This window comes from Stegastes partitus, unplaced genomic scaffold, assembly GCF_000690725.1.
Source record: "Stegastes partitus isolate 25-593 unplaced genomic scaffold, Stegastes_partitus-1.0.2 Scaffold70, whole genome shotgun sequence".
In the NCBI taxonomy this organism is placed as follows: Eukaryota; Metazoa; Chordata; class Actinopteri; family Pomacentridae; genus Stegastes; species Stegastes partitus.
In genome coordinates this window covers 656,127-662,198 of record NW_007577801.1, presented here as the reverse complement: position 1 = coordinate 662,198, position 6,072 = coordinate 656,127, and positions in this window count along the sequence as shown.

The following is a 6,072-nucleotide window of genomic DNA, read 5'->3' as shown; positions in this document are numbered from 1 at the left end:
CTATTCTTTTAAAACAAATTCGCAGTCTAGTTTCTCTGCTTCTATGTAAATGGATTCAAATCCCAACTTACTGATAAATATTTTTGTAAGCATGGATCAATGTACATGTAAAAGCTATAAAATGAATTATGGTGTTCCACAGGGTTCAATTTTAGGTCTTTTACTTTTTGACTTTTACATGCTTACCCTTGGAAATGTCAACACTGCATTGGGCTCCATAGCTATGCTGATGACACACGTCTTTATACTGCTGTGTGTCCTGATGGCATAGAGCAAATCCAAACCCTGTTCAACTGTATACTACATATCAAACCATGATTGTCAGACAATTTTCTACAGCAAAACTGAAGTCTTGGTCATTGGTGGTGAAACTCAGAGAGAGAAGCTTAAAATGAAGCTGCAGGCACTGCATTAAACCCACATTGACGAGTGAAAAATCATCTTTCAATCTCAGTTTTGAGTCTCACATTAGAAACTAAAACTGCATTTTATCATCTGACGTACATTGCCAGAGTTTGACTGTTTCCCTCTCAAGCAACACTAAGACACTTCTGCATACTTTTGTCCACCTGCAGGATTAACTACTGTAATACTAGGCATCCCCAAGAAGACTATAACTCCACCTGCAGCATGTGCTGACTAGGGCCAGAGGAAGAGGACACATTACACTGATTTTAAAGTCTCTGCACTGCTACCTGTCTGTTTCACAATTGATTTTAAGACCCTTTAATTGGTTTATAAAGCTTTTAATGGATATGGTCCTATTTATTTGGCACATTTGCTTTTATCCTTTGAACTCTCACGTCTTCTGCTAGTGGCCTTTTAATTAAACTGAAAGTGAGACCAAAAACCCCACAGTGAGGCAGCCTTTTGTTATTAATGCCCACTCAGGATCTACCTTTTAAGTCTGGCCTTTCATTGATTTTATTTATCGAACATATTATTTAATTAAAAACAATATTTTTTACATAATTGATTTCATTTAGAGCTGCAAGGTGTTGCAGTGGTTAGCACTGTTGCCTCACAGCAAGAAGGTTGCCGGTTCACGTCCTGGTGGGAACACCGGGGTCTTTCTGCGTGGAGTTTCCATGTTCTCCCCGTGCAGTGTGGGTTCTCTCCGGGTTCTCCGGCTTCCTCCCACACGGTCCAGAAACATGTTGAGGTTAATTGGTGATTGTAAATTGTCTGTAGGTGTGAATGTGAGTGTGCTTGGTTGTCTGTCTCTAAGTGTAGCCCTGTGATAGACTGGTTACCTGTCCAGGTGAACCTGCCCTCACCCTGAGTCAGCTGGGATAGACTCCAGCCCCCCATGACCCTAGTGAGGATTAAAGTGTAGAGACGATGGATGTATGGATTTCATTTATTTATTTTTCTCTTTATTTTGACATTTTGGTCCATTTTATCAATCAACTATCGCTTCACTTTTTTCATTTGCTTGTGATACTTAGTACATGTGGCAGATAACACTTCTTTACATGGATGGATTACAACATGGGCTCATCGAGCACAGGCACAGGGAATCACAAACCTTTGAAGATTTAAGCAGAACCCTATAAAGATATCTACATGCAGCCCAAAAAGTGACTACACTACCAAGGCATTAGTGCACATATTCAACATTGTGTAAATACGTAGACGATAACCTACTGTGCTTGAACCTGAAGTCCTCCAAGTGGACTCCTGCAGACTAGAAAAGTAGCATAGAGCTTTACGATGTCCATGCAGAAACAAGTGGTCATCAAAACATATATTTGGTAAGCGTAGAGACTGTGTGAGGAGATTCTCTGTCATCCTTGCTTTTATAATCCGTCATTTGAAGAGTTGTAGTGGAAGTAGTTGCTTCCTGGAGGTGCTTGGATTTGTACATTATTTTCAGTAACGGAGCCCAAACAGAGTATGAAGTTCTAAATTCTCCAGACATCCCGTTCTGTGTCTAACAACTGTCAGCAAAACTACACATTTGTGGTGTTTGCAGCCGTCTGTGTGCATCCACATAATCAAAGCTTAAAACTGAAAGACGAGTTACCATTTCTCTACAAAAAGCTCAGTCAAGACAAGTTGTATTTGGCATGGTGTCTTACAGTGCTGTGTACAACTAGTAGTGCTTTGCAGTTCTAGTAAATCATGTTTCAGGTTTATGTGAAGCCCAGACCTTATTTCTGTGTTTGAACTGAAAGCCAGACCAGCAAAGAAGACCATAAACGGTTTATTGTGCAGCACATTTGATTGATTTTTCTCCCTTCTTGCAGACTCAGCATCGATTTCAAAGTGTGTGTGTGTGAGCTGCGAGTCGACCGCGGCGTTCATAATTCGAGCCACACATGTTTGATAATGTTGCATAATGCAGTGATGTAAGCGCGCCAAACTTCTCGCATTATCCCGCTCGCTCGCTGACAGCCGCCTGCTGCTGCTGACTGATGGGCCGTCCACGAGGAGGGGGAGCAGTGAGTGATAAAGAGCTCGACAGAGTTTTAATTAATGGCGTCTATCCAAGGTCAGAGTCATCATGTCAGTGAGCTGTGGCCCCACAATTGATTGATCACATTCTGCTCTCACAGTCAGGCGACACACATTGATCTGGCTCCAACGCTCAGCATCCACCCGACATACATTCACTCACTTTTCATCCATCCATGCACCATCCATCTATTAACCTGTCTTGCATTAACCCATCCACGCATTCAGCTACGCACAATTCCAATCACTCACACATGCAATCCCGAGTCCATCCACCCATTAAGTCGTATATATTTCCTTCGCAGACTTATATTGTCTATAAATACACAGCACAGCGGTTTAAAAGCAGAAATCATATTTGCTGCCTTCGTGTTCAGGTCCCCGCAGAGTCCAGCAGCTCCGACAGCGGAGGTATGATTACCTGTGCCACTAAACTGGGAGCTCGGATCAAACGATCGGCAGGAAAAGCACCTCTGCATGCTGATTGCCCGTTCCACGTCCCTGCAGTTCATCACTCTTCAGTCAGTGACACTCTGTCACCGCACGGTTCCAGCTGACCGTCAGGGTAGTGACCCCTGAAACTGTCTTCCATTAATCACAGTTAGGCAACACACAGGGAGCCGCCGCGGACGAGAAATGAAAGTTGCTGGAGGTCAGTGTGGACGGGCAGCAGCAGCAGCAGCAGGTTCGTCCGGAGGTATCGTTTGTTTCTCACATAAACTCAAGTAGTAACCACAGTGTGCACGCAAATAGATAAATGCAGCAGAGAGGTCGACTGCGTGGGATCAAACCCCCCCAGAGACGGAGCTGCAAGGACATCCTGGCACGGTGGCCAGTCGATACTGCACAACTCCCACTGGCTCTTACACAATTATTTCTAAAGGAAAGGACGTAAAATGAATATTAAGTTGCTCTGAAAGTCATTAACGACTGAATTTGACACACTGTGTCCAATAGATGTGAAAAGACAAGCTGCACACAGCAGACAGGAAGCCAAGCAGCCTTTTTTTTTTTGCTCCAATGCAAACCCTGAGCTTTGGTTGAGATACTTTTTGCCATTCTTCCCCTGCAGTACTCCTTTTGGCCACAGATGGGCAGCAGAAACACACCCCTGAATCTGTGACTATGTTGGTATGTCAACATTAGCATCTTTACGCTCTCCGTTTAGACCTGTTTACTGGTTTCTATCAACACCTGAGGGAAATATCTGGACTTTTAAAATACTGCAGTGTTTGTTCCATCTAGTTGTTCATTTCATTTACAGTTTGGTGCAGGTGTAGGACATTTATTGCAGAAAAAGACGACACATTTTGGTTGAAAATGATGTGTGTTCAGACAGAAATCAAGAAGACTTTTAGAGGTGGCTCGATGGCATAAAAGTCAACAGTAAGATTCAGTTATATGCACATTTGACCAGGTTTTTGCCACAGACTTTAGAAAACAAAAAAAGTGAAATTAGCAGTCAGGTCTGAAAAGCTAAGCCAATGCGGGGCCAGCAGGGGGCGACTCCACTGACTCCCTACATAATTCAGATTGTATAGACGTCAATGAGAAAACGACTTCATTTCTCACTTGATTTATTACCTCAGGAAGCAGCTTATATCTCAATCGCTAGTTTAAAGTCGTCTTCAGTGCAGTATGATTTTTGTAAAATATGGTCCCATTTAGAGTAAAACAGATGATAAAGCCGGTGTCTTTAAGGGCATGGAGACCTTGTATTTTAGGTGTTGCTACTGTATGATTGCGTATGCCATCCTCAGGTTCTCAGTCAGATCAAAAAGATCAAAAAATGGTCACTTATGGCTCAAAGAAGTCAAACTCGAGGCTTCAAAATTGACATGATGGCGGCTACATCCACTTCTGTGGTCTTCGTTAAAGTACAGATGTTTTTGTTTGACTATAAAGTATTCTATATTCAACTCAAGTTTGTAGTTATCCTAGGATGTTACTTGGTAAACACACAGAGGGGTACAAAGGTCTGTTCCTACACTGATAGCTCATTTACGACTAACGTTTGCTCAGGTTGTACACTACTTGGGCTGAATCACCAACAGCTAAGCAAAGACACACGGTGAACTGTTGCTTCTTTCTGAAAACACCTCGGCAGCAGCGAGAGTGCACCAAAACAGAGCTCAAAAAGATGATATAAAGCTCCACAGTGCCCAGAAAAACTACAAAAATGGATCCTCTATTGCTACCATACAAATGCTCAGTATGGCCACTTTAACAAGTAAAGCTGGCAAATTTAAAACATGAGCAACCACACAGGAAGTCACCTTTAAATAATAACAACAACAACACTGGAAAAGTCATTCTATAAACCAGTATGAGGTACTTAATGATATACACGATAAATAGAAAGATAATGAATGTTGGAAGAAACGTATCAGCGCCGTTACCAGAGGAAACCAATCGGACGGACGTTTTAGTACCAAGACACACTGTTTGTTTGTGTTTTGGGTAAAGCAGCCATTTTTCATTGAAAACACAAAAAATCTGTTTATTTTAAAAGCAACGTTGGACAAAATCAACATCCACCATCTTCACTAACTGTTAACATCATAACGGACTCTTTAAAGCCAGCAAAGCCTTGATTAAATATATCTTTGGAATATCGATTACTGTGTCTGTCACAAACCTTTCTGTCGTCACATTAAAATATTTCGCTCTTCCTAAAATAGAATAAACGTGGAACACCGTATGTGTTATTTTCCACAAACTTTCTGCAAACTGGACTTCACCTCTGTGTCGGCGGGAGTCTAATCTCCAGAAAAACACCAAATTCTTTGCAGCATTAAGCACGGCCGTCCTAAAGGTTATTCTAAACGCAATAAACTGGAATTAGAGGTGTGTGACCCGCTCGGTGCAGCCGGAGTCGGAGTCACGCAGGGAAACGGTCACGAGCAACGCTGAGCTCTTCACACGTTTCATGTTAGTTTTCTGCGAATCAATCAACTTTATTTCTTCATGCGGCAGCTCTTCGGAGACGGAGGCGTAATGACTATCGATCACGTCTAATCCAGTTTCAGAAGTGCTCGCAAAACGTTACTTTATAAGAGACCGGCCTTGATTGATTTTGACAATCGGTGGAGCCGCTGTGTTCTTGTCTTCTGCTTTTGTCCTGATGTGATTTGTACTTTTACTTTCAACTTGAAAACGATAACTCTTGTTGCTCAGCGTGTCTTTCTGAGAGCAAAAATTGATGAATAAATAAGTAACACAAGATACACGCGATAAGGTCTCTAAATTCACCTGTGGTGTCCAGATCAAAGCGGTCTATCTTCTTAAATCTTAAAACAGCAGCATCGCTTCACAAATTTCCTTCAGCTATATTGTCTGTGAGTCAGAACTAGAGGTATCAGTGCAGCTATATGTCAGTGTGAGTACCTGTTGATGCTGAATATCTCTGAGGAACCGTCATGTTGCATCAACAGGAGTCGAGCTGAACGTTGCTGCTGCAGCTTCTCAAGTCTTGATCCTTTACCGCCATCTAGTGGACGACAGGACACAGTCAGTAGGTTAGTTACAGGTATGAAACAGTTACTACGTGATTGAAGAGTTGTGTCGTTTTCATCTGCATGAGATGAAATATAAAATGTTGACTATAATCACAAA